At 36.0% G+C, this 17687-nt stretch overlaps 1 protein-coding gene across 7 annotated transcripts in view; it reads right to left on the bottom strand.

Annotated features, from left to right (window-relative positions):
* Positions 1-9837, bottom strand: part of MYT1L (myelin transcription factor 1 like) — a 527336-nt gene extending 517499 nt beyond the window's left edge. For 3 of the 7 annotated variants that reach the window (XM_060187042.1, XM_060187047.1, XM_060187048.1), the window contains exon 1: positions 9417-9837. The gene's annotated coding sequence lies outside the window, so the exon portion shown is untranslated. The other 4 variants (XM_060187043.1, XM_060187046.1, XM_060187044.1 and 1 more) reach the window with 4 other exon arrangements.
* Positions 9838-17687: the final 7850 nt, after the last annotated feature.

Below are 17687 nucleotides of genomic sequence, written 5' to 3'. Positions count from 1 at the left end.
TTCTGTTCAGATGGCACCAGCTAGTGGAATACATGTACCAAGAAAGGGAAAATGGACTAAATTTTAAGTCAACCTTTGAGAACTGACCATTATCATCAGGGTTGAGTGATGCAGTAGCCTTGGAATTGAAAGGTGATGTTGACTTTTAAAAAATTCTCTTGGGTACCACTGAAATACACTGTCTAGGCTGGGGTAATGGCATGAAGATGCCCTTTACTCAAAGCAATGTTTGAGTTAAAAAATCCTATGATGAAAATATGTTCAGTGTACTAAACGAGTGCCCATCCCATAAATTACTAACCCACACTTTACTTAGAGACCTTAATCTGACATACCACCCCTGAAAATAACCCAGGAAATTGTCTACTAATTTTTTAGGTGATTTTCTTTAAGGCAGTTTTGAGTGCAGTACCTAAGCAGTAAGACTTTTGCAAAAGGCAGTCGATATATAATATTGAGTCATAAAGTTCCTTTCAACTAATAAATGTGTGCACAACTGTACTAGAGCAGGTTTACATGCTGTATATATTAACCTAATGGCTCAAATATTGTCAGTTTACACAAAACACTTTCACTTTGGTATTTTAATTACACATATATACATGCACACACAAAACCTTTGAATATATTAATTGTATTACTCCTAAGATGCAAAAACACATCAGGGTATATAGACTTTTAAAAGAAATAAAGTCAACCTTTGGAGAGAAACATTTATATCAATGCTAATCACAGTTGATAAGAACCTCTTTAAATAATGGAACTTGGAATATCCATGTTAGAGAAGACCTACTAGAAGACTGTCTGCAGACCAACCACTTTTCCCCAGTAAAGTCAAGAGTGTCTGGTTTCTAACTATGATTTTTGCATCACAATGATTACTCTTTAGGAAAAAAAAAAGGTTCCAAGTGTATTTTTTTTCTGTCTAAAGATTATCTTTAACCCCCCCCCCAAAAAACTTAAAAAAATGAAAAGAAAATTTTCTATAGAAATAACATTTTAATAAGATCTACATCACCATATTCTTAGCTCTGGGACCTCTCATTGTCTGAAGCAAGCCTTTCTCAACTCAGTAGAGCCTGAGAACTAATGTGGCAGATAGTGGCATAAAGTAACTCTGTCAAGTGGAAACTAATATGACATATTTTAGGCCCTTAAGAAAAAAAGATGGGTTATACCTCTGAAAGGCAGCCAAGCACAAAGAAAGGGCTGTGGTAGGTAACATTCAACTGTGCGGCTGGTAAGTGGACAGGCTAAGGTTAAAAACTAAATGCTGGATATTTTGCTCTAAGAAAGTTATAACTCATCATAAAACCAAAAGTAGTCATGAGAATCACACAAAACTTGGCTCAACTTTAAAATAAAGTATAGCAAGGGGAAAATAGAAATTACTTATTGGTAACAATATTAAATATTACTTTAGATAAGTATTCACAAATCTAAAAATAATTTGACACTTAATACTACTAGGACTATAAAAAATTTCACTTTAGTTTATCAACACATTATAAATAAAAATAGAAATTATAAGTACTAGATATACATATATGTAATATATGTATATATGAATGCATTGATATAAAATTAGACAATTTATCTTTAACTAAAAGACAACAACAAGACTTCACTATGTGAGTATTCAAAAACTTGAGTTGGCAGTAGTGTTGGTGATCAAAGCCAAGTGTCAACGCTTCATATAAAGGATTAATATATTTCCCAATAACTTATGTCTGATGGTTAAATCCCTTTGAGGAAAGTTTGTTTTTTTAAGGCATAGAATTTTTTAATAGAAGAAATAACCCTCCAAAAAGTTGCATTTTCTGTTAAAAATTCACTATCATTGTCTAAAGCAAACATCTGAAGTAAAGCAACTCTTAAAAAAAAAAAAAAAAGCAAGTCTAAAATTAAAGCAAAATAAAGTCATGACATGGTCTAAAATAGTTAGGAAATGATAAAAAAAACAATTAAAGAATAATGATTTCTACCTTAAATGCAGATAAAATTAATTAGGTCAGTTAAAATGAAAACCTTACCTTTTAAGGAGAATAGGAATTGTGAAAACAGGATAGAACTATTTATCAGTGAATTCCCCAGATGTAAGTATATTTAACTAAATACTAAAACATCCATATTGCAGTATTACAGTCACAGAATTATATAAGAAATGTGTGTCACTGATGACAATAGAAAATTAGAACTCCAGCAGGTTTTATGTTTATTTCTCAACTCAAGGAGAACTAATTTGTAAAATAACAGTTTCCATTTCTCTGAAAATGTCAGAGGCTGTGACATATTTTATATTTTCTATCTGTAGATTCTACAAATCAATAGAAACTTCATTTCAATTTTTAAAATCCCCAGTAAGTTACTGGTTAAATTTGCCAAAATTTTCTTCCAGCTAGGAAAAATATATACTAGTCAAAACTAATTATATCTGGGCTTTAATTGAAACAATATTTGCTAATTTTACTGGTCTGGATACACTGTTTCGGAAAATATTAATTAAACATATTGAATAATGGATGCTATAAATTCAGAAAACAATAATCTCTAAACAGTTAATTTTCACTTCAGACATATGCACAAGAAGACTGCTGAAGCAAGTAACCCAAAGCAGCAGCACAGGACTATTCTTTTGTTACTGACCATACAAGTTGAACTTTGCTCCACTTTGGGGAGCAGAGTCAATGCTCTGGAAACAACAAGGAAACAGGACATATTTACCTGGAGGGAACATCAATGAGAAATCTGAAGAGGCACAAAACAAAGTAGTCCAAATGAGTGATCTGCTCCTGCAGACCCACTTGGCACCTCCATCTAGGCCCCCATCTGACAGGCAGTCCTTCCCACAGCAGCCACCCCTGCTTCCATCTTAGGGACTCACCCAGAAAATTCTCCAACCTGCTCCACGACTACAAAACTCTTCTAATGCTTTTGAACGCCCACCATTTGTTCTCCATTCATCCAATCAACTCTCCACCGCTCATCTTCTCTCTCTACCGGCGCTCAGGCACAGGACTACTTCTCATCTGTATGCTAATTATTTTGCCACATGGACAAAAGTAATAATGCTTTCAGACAGGGAACTAACAGGCCTGAAGTCGAAGATGGAAATTAATAAGTTGACACCACTAAACGACAGGGAAGACGGGCATGCGTAAAGCGTTCTGCCTGGTGGATGCAGCGGAGCCTCCATTGAAAGGCAAGCTCTGCCTGTGGGCTGTGAGCTGCCTGGGATGTGTGCATCAAGCACAGACTCCCTTAGAGACCAGACTGCTGCTGCAGAACAACATCAGTAGCATACTGCTGACTTACCCTGTCTCGAGCTGCATCCTTTAAGCATTACAAAACATATCCATTTCCCCAAATCCTAGCATGGGAGGGAACTTCATTGCTGAGCTAGATATTTTTTCAAGTTAAAAGCTGTGGATTAGACCAGTAGTTTCTAACCTTCCTGTTTGTTAAGCTTGCAACACAGTCAGGCAAGATTGGGGATGCATGCTGTATGCTTCTTACATTGTACCCACAGGCCCCTAAATCTCTAGAGCAGAATGTGTATCATGTGCAGTGCCGTATTCAATGTAATAGATGAGAACTAGAAATACCAGCGTCAGGCTGTTAACAGCTAGCAGCTAGACAATCTATCTAAAAATACACCCCCCATCATTGATGTTATGGTAAATTCATGCTGTGGTCATAGAAGCTTCACAAGGTCCACTAACCTCCACTATTTTGTATGTTGTTACTGATTAGCATCCAAACAAAACAAAAAGAGGTTCCAAAACCTGCCTTGCTACTTCTTATAATGGGAGAGCAGTCACACAAGAGTTAACTCTAACTGACTCTTAAAAATCCCTTTTGGGTTGCCAACCACACTGTGTTCTGTTTTAGTCTGAGCTTCTTCTATCACTTGCTTTTAAAACAAAAGACAGAGATCTATTTCTTTAAGAAAGTTAAATGTCAACCTTTACATATTATCTGAAGTGAAGAAAATCAGAAAAAAAGTTTTATATGAAAAGAGCAGACCAAGTAAGATTTCAAAAACACAAAAGGGAACTTAGATGGATGACTTTCATTAGCATTTTTAAGTAAAGATTTTTTTTTTAAGTGCTGGCTTAATAAATGGTTCCTTGAGTCCTGCAATAATTGTCTTACTCCAGCAGCAACTATATAACTGCACTTTCTGCAAACCTCTCTGTTATAACCCACACGACTATGAAAAGCCACACTAAATCATAAAGGCTACTCTAGCACCTCCCACCCCTCCCCCTGGACACTAGCCTGGAACAGACAGACTCCAGTTTAATAACAACTCCAGGTAGTTTGCAGACACATCAGGGTCCACAATAGTATTCTATTTAAGGAATAGCTCTGTTGGAGCAAGAATACATTGTCTGCCCATTTGTACCCCAAACCATGCAATTTTTAAAAGTGTTATCATTTGCCATCAGACAAGAGTGAAGTATACGCAAGAAAACAACTATTTGTTGAAGTACTTCAGAGCTCAGGTGAAATAATTCTGAAAGGCTAGAAGTTGCAACAGCCATGCAAATCACATGCAGCCTTTAAATAAAAGGAAAAAAAGGTACCTTTTTTTAATGTACAGCTGGTGACCACCAAGCCAAGCCCTGATCCGCGGTTTAATTCTCCACACACAGGGGGCTATTTCTGTCCTGAAGAGACCATGGCACGTGTTGAACGTGTTTCCCTATGCATTTCCACTCCATTCGCCCTGTCCTCCAATGCTATCACTCTGTCAGCTCCCAGTGTACAGGGAGTAGACAGCAGAGCCACCACCAGTGATAAACCACTGCAGGGTTTCCACAGAACACAATGCTGACTGTGGCTTCTGTGGGAAGGATAGCACAGAAGTCCCAAGTTACCCAAGCCCCCTTGATCAAGCTGTCAAAGGTGATCCTTCTAAATCCCGAGCTTCTTCCCTCACATGTTGAGACTAGACATACTGGTTACTCAGAGGTTACAATTCCCTTCCCATTCAGCCCTGTTAGAAATCACTGCAGTCTGAGAGCAAGAGGGGCTTTGAGAAAAGAGAATATCCTATTGTATCCTGTCTTCCTACAACACAATACCTCTAACACTTAAACTAAAATATTTTCCTCCCCCTCCCAACTTTTTCAATAATCACCACGTGGGGAGTAGAGTTTTTTTTTTTTTAAGAGATATATTTGAAGAAAAATTCCCTAACAGAAAATCCCAACATACTAATGTTTATCAATATCTCTTCACATAATAAATAAGCATTAATGCATTCTTCCTAGTTTTATAACACCTGGCTTACATTTTCTCTGCCATATCTGATTACTTCTACAGATACCCTGAGGACTCATTATGATGTCAAAGCTTAAAACAGTTTCATTGTGAAAACAGGCATAGAAAAATCATTGTGTATGCTTGAACAATGCAGGTGTGAAAGAAACACAGAAAAGAGAAGGAATCAGAAAGCGACAAACAGAAGAAAGAGAGAGAGGACAGGAAGTAGAGAGAGAGGGAAGAAGGGCAGAGGAAGGGAGGAGAGAGATAAGCAGAACAAGAAAAAAAAGGAGAAAGAGACAGAGGCAAATGAAAAAAAATAAGAAAGAAGACAAAACAGCTTTCTGATGAAAAATGTATAGCTGCTATCTTAACATATTATCTGGTATAAAATCACGCTATAAACTATCACAAAAGTATTTATTATTAGTCTTAATACAACTTATGGTCATTACAGACAATACTTGTAATTTGTGGGGGATGCTAATCCAATTTTTCCCTTTTAATACTTACAAATTGTATGTGGATATGGTTTACTTCCAATTAAAAAAATTATGTATATTTTTAAGATTGTGGTATTTTTTCATTATTTTTTTTTCTAGGATTGAGTCCAGATCAATGACAAGTGCAATGTTGTTGTTGTAAAGAATACAGTATAACAAAACTTATCTTGGTGGCAAGTATGTTAATCATTTTCAAGTTTATGTTCCTTTATCCTCAATTACTTTTTCCTCAGGAATGCTACACATGATTTCTCAAAGAAAACAGCAAAAAAACAAAAAAAGGACTTTTATGGTAATGATTCATTAAAATTTTTGAATAGACAGTGCTGTTGCAATAAAATTATGACAAGGTAATTTGATTATAAGAATTTAACAAAACTACGTATTTTTTTCTTTGTGAATCTGTCATTAATTTCCTTCCAGAGAGTTTTAATGAGATTTTGTATCAAGGTAGACCTCAAGGAAAAGTACTAGATGCATTTGAAAAAAAAAAAAAGGTTATTTACTGGAAATCATAGCTCTGGACTCAAGGGGACACCCAACCGAGGCACACTTCAATCTCAGGGCATGGTGGCAATGCTATCCCTTTCATCATATTGAATAGACTTCCTAATAAAAATTTTAGAAATAAATGAAATTTTAAGTTGTTTGAAGCTCAAAATATAGTAATCAAAACGCAGAAGAAGTAAACAAAGCATTTAGATGCATGGTATGTTTCTAAACATTATCTTTTCTAATTAGATTGTCTTACAGATAAAGTTGAGCATTCCAATTATACATTTGACTTTGGAAATATCAGATAGGTAATAAAGGAATTTTCATCAAACAAGTGTATAAAGTAAAATCAATAAAGACTCAGATTGTCAGCTCTAAGTTTTAATTTTAAGTGTAGTTTTAACATATAGAAAAACTCTAGAGCACTTAGAAGTTATAAAATAACAATTCTTTTCCCCAGTCTACTAAAAGTTAGCATAGAAAAAAAAAACATAAAACACTAGACAATGATATAATTCTGTAAAATCATAGTAAGATGTGAAATGTAAACATTTTTAAGGGAGCAAAAAGATAAACAATAACTTAGATGAGAAATATGACAGTAACAATGAATGCAGTATATTGAAGGGGTCATTCTATTTTTAAATATCCACCTATTCTTAAAACCATCTTCTTTCTGCTCTTATAATCCCCAAACAAACAAGCAATGTGCTCTTATTCCTATGAGAAATCTTGTGCACAACTTCTATAAGGTCAAAAATTATTGGACATTCAACCTGATCTCAGTTTCTAACACAGATTTGTGAAATTGACCTAAGTTTTGCTGGTGGATGCAAGACTGACCCAAGAAAAGTTGAAATTATATGTCATATATACATTTTGCTTCCTTGAGATAATCATGCTTAATTTTTTTCTCAAAATAAAATGATATGAATAGAAATATAAATGCATACAAATATTTCATATTTGAAAAGTGGGTCCACAAAGTGCCTACAGTTTTTTTTAACTCATTATTTTGTGTGCACACAATAATTATTAAAGTGAAGCCATATACTTAGAAATCTAATAGGGTAAATTTTTATATGAAAAACATACATATGTATATAATTTTTCCACCATCTTCAAAAAGTCCAACTTTTATTATAAAGCTGCTCCTACTTCTACCTCAAGGAGCACAAATCATTAAGGTGATGTAAGTGAGCCATTTTTACTTTGCCAGCAAACTAGTAGGAGTCAGTCACTGCTGAATGTAATTGCTATCAGCAGTGGACAGCTCCTGGTGCTGAAAGGGAAAGAGAGAGTGGACTTGCTCACAATAGCTCACTCAACCAGCCTTTGAAAAATCACAGCAAAACTGAATGAGGTGGCAAGTACTCAGGCTGAATAGCACTGTCTACAGAACAATGGCAGCCAACTCCAAATCCTACTATAATCACATTAATGAGATTAATCAGTGAATTAGCAGCAGTCAAATGTCAGGGAGGCAAGGAAGAATCCAACCAAGACTGGTAATTAACTTTTCTTTGGGGGGTGGGGTGGGGAGGTAAGAATCAACTAAGCTATCTCTTAGGTTTATCAGAAGTTGACAGTTTTGCTTTAGAAATATAAAGGTACATGTACTGGTCAAAAAGTAACAACACAGTCCTTCATAATATGAAATAGATCCATGTGTCATTGAGACTTCAATTATAATCTCAGAAAAGTAGTATCATTTTAATAATTTTCACAGCTATCAGGCTTGTATTTTTTTGAACTAAGTATTAATATTTAAGACTAACTTTACTATTCAAAATAAAATATAAAACATGTATGGTTATAAAGGAAGAGATTATATAACAACTGCTACTGCTCATGGAAAGTCTAGGATAGTGTGGTAAGAGTTTTCAAAAGTGATATCTGGTAAAGAAATGCTATAAAAATATACCAGCAATAGTCTATTGTCTTTATAAAAAGGTCCATCATCACAGTACCAATTTAAGAAGAATTTTAATTACCAATTAAGATATGCACTTGAGGTGATAGAATTAGACACTTTTTCTCTAGGTCAATTAGAAGCATAAACTTCATTTTTACAAAATGTATCAGTAGCATGAAAAAGTATGGATTCAATGTTCTTGTGAGATGAAAACTTTTGGAGCTGTTCTGATTTTCAAAAAAAGTGAGTACTGTGAAAAAATGACTTAAATTTTAAGTTATCACAATTTTTTCCTCTGGAAGATACGATACCCCTTTTATAATTAAAAAACACATTATTTTAATGAAGTTGATCAATTGGAAAGATTCCCTTATGTCTGCTATGATAACAGGATGCTTTTTTTCTATGGAGTTAATTTTGTTGACTGGAAAATACAAACTAAAAAATAACAACTTACTTTTTACTTTTAGCAAGCAAAAAATAGTGCATGCTAAGTAAATAAATAACTTAGAGATTCTGTAAGTTATGTTAAATTGCACAATAAATTGTCATAGCTACATTAATAATTTAACTCAAAAGTATTATTTTATATTTTGAATAGCTGTCATATCAGTGCATCCAAATCTATTTATTGCTCAGTCTAATCTATCATGAAACTAAAGTTTGCAGTTTGAACTTTACCAATTTAAGTTGTATTAAAAGTCCTATCTCTATTATAGATGAAATACTGCTTCATGATTATGTAGTTTAGACACTGAGATTATAGTTATAACCTTTATTTAAGCTGCTCAGTGTAATCAATTTTAGTCAACTTTTTAACCATTAGCCAAGTATAATATTACAATAAGACTATCTAATGTCTTAACAGTCTCTGCAAAAATCCTCTGCTTTTATTTGTAATGTGAAGTAAGCCAGTGAAGTCTCTGGGAAGTTTTTATTTTAGTATCTGCATACCATCCAAGTACTGTCCATGCAGCAAGTTTTTTTTTTTTTAAAAAAAAAAAAAAGAACAACCTCATGGTAAAGGCATGCATCCTAATTTTGTTTTTAAAGAGAGACTTCTGTGGATTACAAACTCTCTAGACCAGGAGGAATTCAGCTACCAGGCTAACAGCCATACTATAAAATAACTTTTAAAAGGAGCAAACAAAAGGCATTGCCGCACAAGCCCCTGGACTAAAAACAGCCCTGTTCACTAAATCCACAGAATTAACCTAACAAGGATCACATACCTCATAACATGGCCACAATCGCTCGCTCACAACTTAAAGACAAGTGCAATGTTGGTAACTGTGCTGATTCACAACATACAGAAAGAAAAGAAAACCTTATTCCCCCACGTTTGAAAGGATGATGAGGAACATGCCTACCACCGAGCTGCAGAAAATGTTGTTTTTGTCTTCAGTGAATTTTGAAATCATAACCCATAGTCCAGGGGAAAAAAAAAGAATAAAAATACACCCACCATCAATGAGTACAAAAAAAAAAAAAATCAGGGGTTGTCAGTAAGACTGCAGGGAAAGCTCTCTCACTGTTTAGTGTGCAGTAGCTTAGGGGAAAAAAAAATGTCGCCTGGGCAGGAATGACAAACGCAGTGCGATAGGCTCGCAGGCCTGAGGGATCTGTTTTACTTCCACATACATCCCCTAATGCACGCACTCCCACTCATCCTCTTGATATGCTTTCTTTTTTTTTTTTCACGTTTTTTTTTCACGAGCTCCAAATCCCCGGCATATGACCTTCTGTTAAATAGATAAAAAAAAATTGCTTATCAGTCATGCAAATGAGGCTGAATTCATTTTCCACAACAGATGGCCTCATAGATAATGATGATGGAAGAGAGAAAATTGAATGTCTCTCACAAGGTGGCCATGGCAACGGAGAGCAGAATAATATCAATAATAAGCTCACTGCATAATAAGGTTGTCAATCCTACAAATCAAAGTCTCCAGCTAAATCAGGTATACCACCCCAGCTAGTTACCAGGTAAATAAAAATATATGTGTATATTCATTGTGTTTTCAGTGACCATGAAGTATACTAGTTTCAAGCTGTTCTGTGGTGTGTGTGTGTGTGTGTGTGTGTGTGTGTGTGTGTGTGTGTGTGTGTGTTAGCTGAATGAAGAAATGACAAGGTGACATTTTTTTCTATCTTTTTTGTCCATTATATTTTCTGTAATGGACTTGGTCTCATGAAGGATCTTTTCAATAGCCATATTGAAGTCTGGAATGTAGAATGTGGATGTCTTCTCTCTCTCTCTCTCTCTCTCTCTCTCTCTCTCTCTCTCTCTCTCCTCTGTCTCCCTGCTCTCCCTGTCTGATGTGGTGTGCTGCATTGATGCAATAGCAACTCGCCTCAGGCTTCCACCTTGGCTCCCAGAGGGACATCCTGCAAAATGAATCAGCAGCCATCCTGAGCAAGCTGATTAAAATGAAAATGGCAAGGCACATGTCTGGGCGGAACTGGAGCTCAGCTTTTGCTGCCTGTCTGGCAAGCATGCTCAATATAGCTCTTGCTAATAATGGCTTACTGCCTTTCGTCTTTTAAAAAGGTATCACCCTTTTTCCTCTCATCTGCCTGGAGAGAGAGAAAGAGAGAGAGAGAGAGAGATTGGGAGAGAGAGAGAGGAGATTGAGGAGATCGAATAGGTTGTTTGGTTCTTCTAATTTTCTGTTGCTCCCAAACAGATTGCTTGCTAACACTAGTATTGTACAAGTGAACTCACCTCAGCCATTTTTGGGAGGAGAGGTATAGTTGATAAGTCTTGGGATCAGTTTTAGTTTCAAGCTGCCTAAAAACCAAAGACATTTTTACACCTAGATACAATAATTTATGACCAAATCCTAGGCAACAGACCTTGAGAGAACTCTAACTCTGCTTCACAGGCTCACAGTTGGATATTCAGAATGCAGCCTATGAAGAAACCTATTTCAGTTTCCAGCCTTTGCAACCAGCCTGTTACTGTATCCTAGATATTATGCAACATAAGACATCAAAAATAGAATAATGAAAGCTGACTGATGCAACCATTTAACAAATTTTAATGAAAACACATCTCTTTTTTTCCATTATTGTCAAGCATTACTTTAAAACTATTGTTAACTAAACTAAAAATTTCAATATCTGTCAAAAACTTCAATTTTAAGGCATTCTAGAAAAGAGACCATTATCAATTCTCATAAAAAAGACTTAAAAACAAGAACCATGGTATCCTTTTCTTAGGAATTCATTATATCTTACTTTTTCATCTATTTTATTATAAAATAATACATTTTTCAGTTTTGCTACCTAAATCTTCCTTTCATTATTATTATTATTATTATTAATTATTATTACTATTTTTGGTGACAGATGCAAAACTTATTTGAACACTATATATATAACATACAAATGTATATACAGTTTTTGCCTGTAATAATTCCTGTCTCTGAGATGTTTTTTTTCCCTCATGCACTCCAGCCCAGCCCTGTTGTTGCAGTATGAATCAGAAATCAATAGAGCTGCCCTAATGGAGACTCCACTCGGCACGAGGCAAAGCAGCTGCAGTCTCCTCTCTCACTCACAGACACACACAGAGAACTGATGACGTCTGTGCAGCTTGTTCAGCTGATTGGGCACTGCATCGGATGTTCTGTGGAGCAAAGAATAGGAATCATTTACAGTCAGTGGAAAAAAAATGGGAGCATGTATTCTCCTGTGTTTAAGACACTGATCCTGAGCTCTGAGACAACCAGCCGCATGGATAAAGGACAGCTCTTCAGGTTGTGTGGTCACTATGGAGTGAAAGAGAGCTCCAAAGTGATCATAGACTATAACTGTAGCACACTGGGGGATACCCCACACATACATTTTATAAAGAACAAAGCCTTCCTCTGAAAAATAAGCCGAGTAAAATGTACAGGAAAATATTAATGCTTAGGTCAAAGTGTAATCTCCAATGCACTATGTAAGGATTCAAATATACAATACATTGCTATTTTAAAATATTTTCAAATGTAGCACTTAAAAATATAAGTGGAAAAGATCTGTGTATATCTGCATACACATAAACAGACATGTATTTGTTTCCTTTGTGTTTCATTGCCTTATCTTAGTTATGTAAACAATAATTTTAGGTTTCTTAGCAAATATTTATTCCACAAATTTATTTCTATTTGCAGTAAGAAATACATCCCCAGGTGATACAAAAATATATTTTAAATCTCAGCTTTATCCGTTCAACTTTTTCTTAGACATATGCCTCTTTTGCAGAGGGCACCTGCATATATGTAAGCACACATGTGCATGTGTGTGCACATAGGCTCACACACAAACAATACTGCTTCATCAACTTGTGGCTAACTGAAAACATAGATATATTACATAGAACAGACTCTGGTTGATGATCATCACGTCAAGTGTTTCACCAGTAAGGTGGTTATTCCTGGATGCTGCAGGAGTATAGACCATCTCTCCTTCACCACGCTGTCAATGCCTTTTTCCCAGCCTCATCTTATTGACAGTGACTGCTCCAGCAGGAGTTTGGCTCCAGTGCAGCATTTGTAGTCCTTCCACCCATCCACTGGCTCGCTTTAGGGCCCTGAGACGCTAGCACTCAAATGCTTAAGAGAAGGAGAAAATGAATGAATCATGAGCCACAGAGCCTAGCAGCAGAGTGGCATTCAGTCTACATTTTGCAGTTTGATTGTAGGCTACTTAATAAATTACAGTTTTTTTTTAATGCAACCTAGTGCTCTGAAATTTTGTACAATAAGTGAAGCCTTTTAGGACATATGGGAGGAACAGGGGGTGTCCAAAATATTATTTATATTAAAAATGTCTCTATAGTTTATAAGTAAACTAGACAATGAGACATCTTGCTTCCTAATATCTATCAAACCTCTAAATTATTTATAACATACTTGTTTTTACTGTACTTGAAAAAGTTTATCACATTGATTATAGCCTTACTGTGTTGAGAAATATATACTTTATCTTACTACTTAATTAGTAAGAGAAAGTAAATAGAAATATATAGGGAGTCTGTGGTAGCGCAGCGGGTTAAGCACACATGGCATGAAGTGCAAGGACCGCATAAGGATCCCAGTCCCCGGCTCTCCACCAGCAGAGGAGTTGCTTCACAGGCAGTGAAGCAGGTCTGCAGGTGTCTGTCTTTCTCTCCCCCTTTCTGTCTTCCCCTCCTCTCTTCATTTCTCTCTATCTTATCCAACAAAGGCGACATCAATAACAACAATAATAACTACAACAACAACAAAAACAACAAGGGCAACAAAAAAGGAAAATAAATATTAAAATAAAATAAATGCACAGATGCACTCGTAGGTTTGCTCACCAATGGAATCCAAGAACAGTAAACAACAGATATTTTTGTGTACTGAACTATGAAATTCACTAGGTATTCTTTAGGTTATACATTTCCAGTTATTGATGATCATTCCCGATAACCATAGATGATCTTCACAGTATGAGAATGTGGATCCTAGGACCACGCCATAGTGAACTCAATACACTGCAGATGTTATTCTGCACAAGGACCTAGGTTCTAACTTCCTGTTTCTGTCAGCAGGGAGGAAACTTCATGAGTAGTAAAGCACTGCCACAAGTGTCTCGCACTTCTTGCTTACTATCTGCCCCTCCCTTCTCAATTTTTCTCTGTTTTGTCAAACAAAAAAGAAGGGAAGAAGGGAAGAATGGGTACCAGGATCAGAAGATTCAATATGTAGTCACAAAGCCCCAGTGATAACCCTAGTGGAAATTTAAAAAATAAAATAAAATAAAGACTATGTTCTTCTCTGCAGTCCTTTGGACTCTGCACTGCCTTGAGTATCAATAAGACACATATGGACAGGGAACTTTAATGCTTCCTCAGATGGTACATTTTTCATACCAAGGCTAATGGATTAGACTAGAGTTTTACAAACAGCAAGGGTATGACTTAACTGAATCTTCATACAGGAATATCATGGACTTTTTTGTTTAGCTTTCTTTATTTTTACGTATACATAAGTGATGTAGTGGTATATTACAAAATGTTATCTTGAGGAACTCTGGAAATAATCTTTGAAATCGTAGCCTGGAAAAAATAAAAATAAACAAAATAAAATTTTAAATTTATCATAAGAGCAAATAGCATGACACCACTGTAGTTGGATAATAAAAGTTTAAATCCAGAGTGTAACTGAGTCTAGAGTATTCAAAATTAGTAGGACTATATTTTATTTTATTAGTGATTTAATACTGATTTACAGAATTATAAAATAACAGATATAATTCTGCATGTTTTTACCAACCACCAAAGTTACAGTAGGATTATTTTTAAAAGGTCTTATTATTAATAGTCAACTATTATATACTATAGATGGGAAACCCATTTGCACTGCATGATGAGTTAGTTTTCACTAATCAAAACACCTATAGAATCATTCAACAGTACAGGATTAAATGGAACGAAATATAAATGACTAACTTAAAAAAAAGCAAGTAATTAGAAAGAATTCTGGGGGATATAACATATTATTGAGGGTATTTTTGGATATTAAGTAGTTGTGGATATTAAGTTAGTTTTGAATTTTCAGTAAACAGATCAGAAAGGTGAGGCTATAAACTCAGTGATGTATAAGCCTTCTTGTGGGCCCTGCCAAGACCTTTACCTTACCAAAAAGCAGTGACAATAGGGATAGCACCAGTCTCTGAAGGGAGATTGGTTATCCTGCCCTGCCACTTGAGGAAGACTGGTCCTCATACGAGTTCAGCTTGTACTGTTCCCAGCTGTGACCATGAGATGTGAGCTCAGACCAGTCCCTACTGTGTTACTCAGAGGTTACACAGGCTCTGGTGTTAAATATATTATATATGTGGGCCCTGGATTGGGTGGATGGAGCTAAGTAGTTAATTTTATCCACAGATTTTTTTTTTCCAAGAATGGGAGCTACTCACTGCCATAGTCCAACTTTCTAGCCCTTTTATCAATTGTGACACCATTTTCTCAGACAGTATTTTTATCCAACTTCATGGTAGTTATCAAACTCAAGCAAAAACCACCATAATTGTGTGCCCCCAGGACCATGCCTAAAATGGACTTTCTAGACTTCTTCCCTACAATCCCTAATCTCATCTGCTCTACTCCTACTTTTTGGTTGCTGTTCACTAACTGTTTTGTCTAAATTTATGTCCTCCAATTTTCCAGACACCATGTTGCAGATGCTACCATGATTTCATCCTGAATTTCCTGGGCACACTGCCTCACCAGTGTGTCCTAGAACCTCACTTTTTCAGAGCTCTGGACCACTAAGGAAAGATAGAAAGAGACTGGGGGTATGGATTGACCTGCCACTGCCCATGTCCAATGGAGAAGCAATTACAGAAGCCAAAACTATTGCCTTCTGCAGCCCCAAAACAACCATGATCCATACTCCTGGTAGGGGAGAAGTGATGGAAGAAGATAAGAGGGCTCTGAACTCCAGCTCCATTAGCACCTGGAGAGAGAGGAGGAAGAGAGAGGGACATATGGGGGTGATAATGTTGTTGTGAATAGCTTGGAAGGGAAAAGAGGATTTAGTTAGGAGAAAAAGGGGTCAGTTATGAATAAATGTGGACAGATCGTTGTAGAGATGATGTTCGGCTTGTGTCTATAATCTTAGGGGAACTGCTGTGGCTTACAGTGGGGAGACTGAAGACTCAGAACCTTGGTGGTGGGAATGGAGTAGATTTATACCCCTGTTGACATGTAATTTTGTAAAACAATATGAAATCACGAATAAAATTTAAAGAACAAGTCACTACACAGGCGGTGAAGCAGGTCTGCAGGTGTCTATCTTTCTCTCCCCCTCTCTGTCTTCCCCTCCTCTCTCCACTTCTCTCTGTCCTATCCAACAATGATAGCATCAATAACAACAACAATAACTACAACAATAAAAAACAAGGGCAACAAAAGGGAAAATAAATAATTATTTTAAAAAATTTAAAATTTTCCTCTCATATATAATAAATAAAATATTTTAAACTGTATTTAAAATAATGTTAGCACTTGAATATATATATATATATATATATATATATATATATATTCATAATTTCCTTATCCAGTCAAAATCCTTGGAGATTAAAGTTGCTTCCTTATTTTGGCTACTGTAAATAGTGCATATATAAACATAGTGATGTCATAGTTAGCAAGTTCAGACTGATGGGGATTTAGAAGTTACACAGGCTCTTGTGCTAAATAGGAACATATATGGGTCCTAGATCAGATCTATCGTGTGAACAGTTAAGGGTATTTATATACTTTCCTTATGTTTGGGAGCTACTCTCTCTCCTGAACCAACTTTCTAGTCCATTTCTCAACTTTGACACCATCTTCCCAGACAATGCTTTTAGTTGACTTGCATGTTAGCTATCAAGCTCAGGCAAAAATTACTAAAGTCATAGCTCCTTGGAACATAACTAAAATAGACTTCCTAGCTTCTTCCCACACAAAGACCCCCTAGTTTCATCTGCTCTATCCCTAGTTTTGGATTCCTGTGTATTAAACAATTTGTCCTGCTTTAGATCTTATCACTTTTCAACCACCAAGTTGCAGATGCTTATTGGATTCCATTCTGACTTCCTTGGGCAGACGACCTCACCACTGTGTCCTGAAACTTCACCTCTCCAGAGCCCTATCCCACTAGGGAAAGATAGAAACAGGCTAGGTATATGGATTGACCTGCCAACATTCATGTCCAGTGAAGAAGCATTTATAAAAGTCAGACCTTCCACCTTTTGCACTCTATAGAGAATTTTGACCCATACTCCCAGAAGAGTAAAGAATAAGAAAGTTTCCAATGGATGGGATGGGACACAACATTTTGGTTGTGGGAAGTATATGGAATTATACCGCTGCTATCTTACAATCTTGTTAATAATTATTAATTCACTATTTTTAAAATAAATTAGCATAGAGGTGCACATATCCTTTCAAATTAGTACTTTAATATCTTTTGTTATATGTTCTGCTTTGATCCTTGACTGAGGAACTGAGGAATTCCTCTCCATATTGGCCTTTGGATGGAGTACTGCTGAAGGTGCCAGTGGTAGGTTTTGTGTATAGAGGTCTCAACAAAGATGCCCTCAGAACTTGTTTAGGTGTGTGTGTGTGTAGTGTAGTCATCAGTAAAGGCTGTGACTCTCCTTCCCCACTACTGAGTATTAAATACCCCAATATGTTATCAATAAACTACTTAAATGAAACAATCATTTTTATTTTCTCAAATCAAATTACTAACTGATGAAACAACAAAAACAAAGCACAAATACTCACACCCACAAACACGAGCACTCTAATTCACAAGATGGGAATCAAGCTAAGCCACTGTTACATGGCTGCTTCTAAGCTAGAGCAGTATGTGTCTCTGTTGTCATTCCCAGGTCCTGGCCTCCTTGTTACTTCAAAGTCTCCTCTTTTACTTATGAGGATACCACTCAGTCTCTGATTCAAATGGCCCTTCCCCCTAGTGACACTATAGCAT

Source organism: Erinaceus europaeus, chromosome 3 (genome assembly GCF_950295315.1).
Source record: "Erinaceus europaeus chromosome 3, mEriEur2.1, whole genome shotgun sequence".
NCBI classification, from domain to species: domain Eukaryota; kingdom Metazoa; phylum Chordata; class Mammalia; order Eulipotyphla; family Erinaceidae; genus Erinaceus; species Erinaceus europaeus.
Note: the sequence above shows the minus strand (reverse complement) of the source record. Positions and strands in the feature narration are given on the sequence as shown.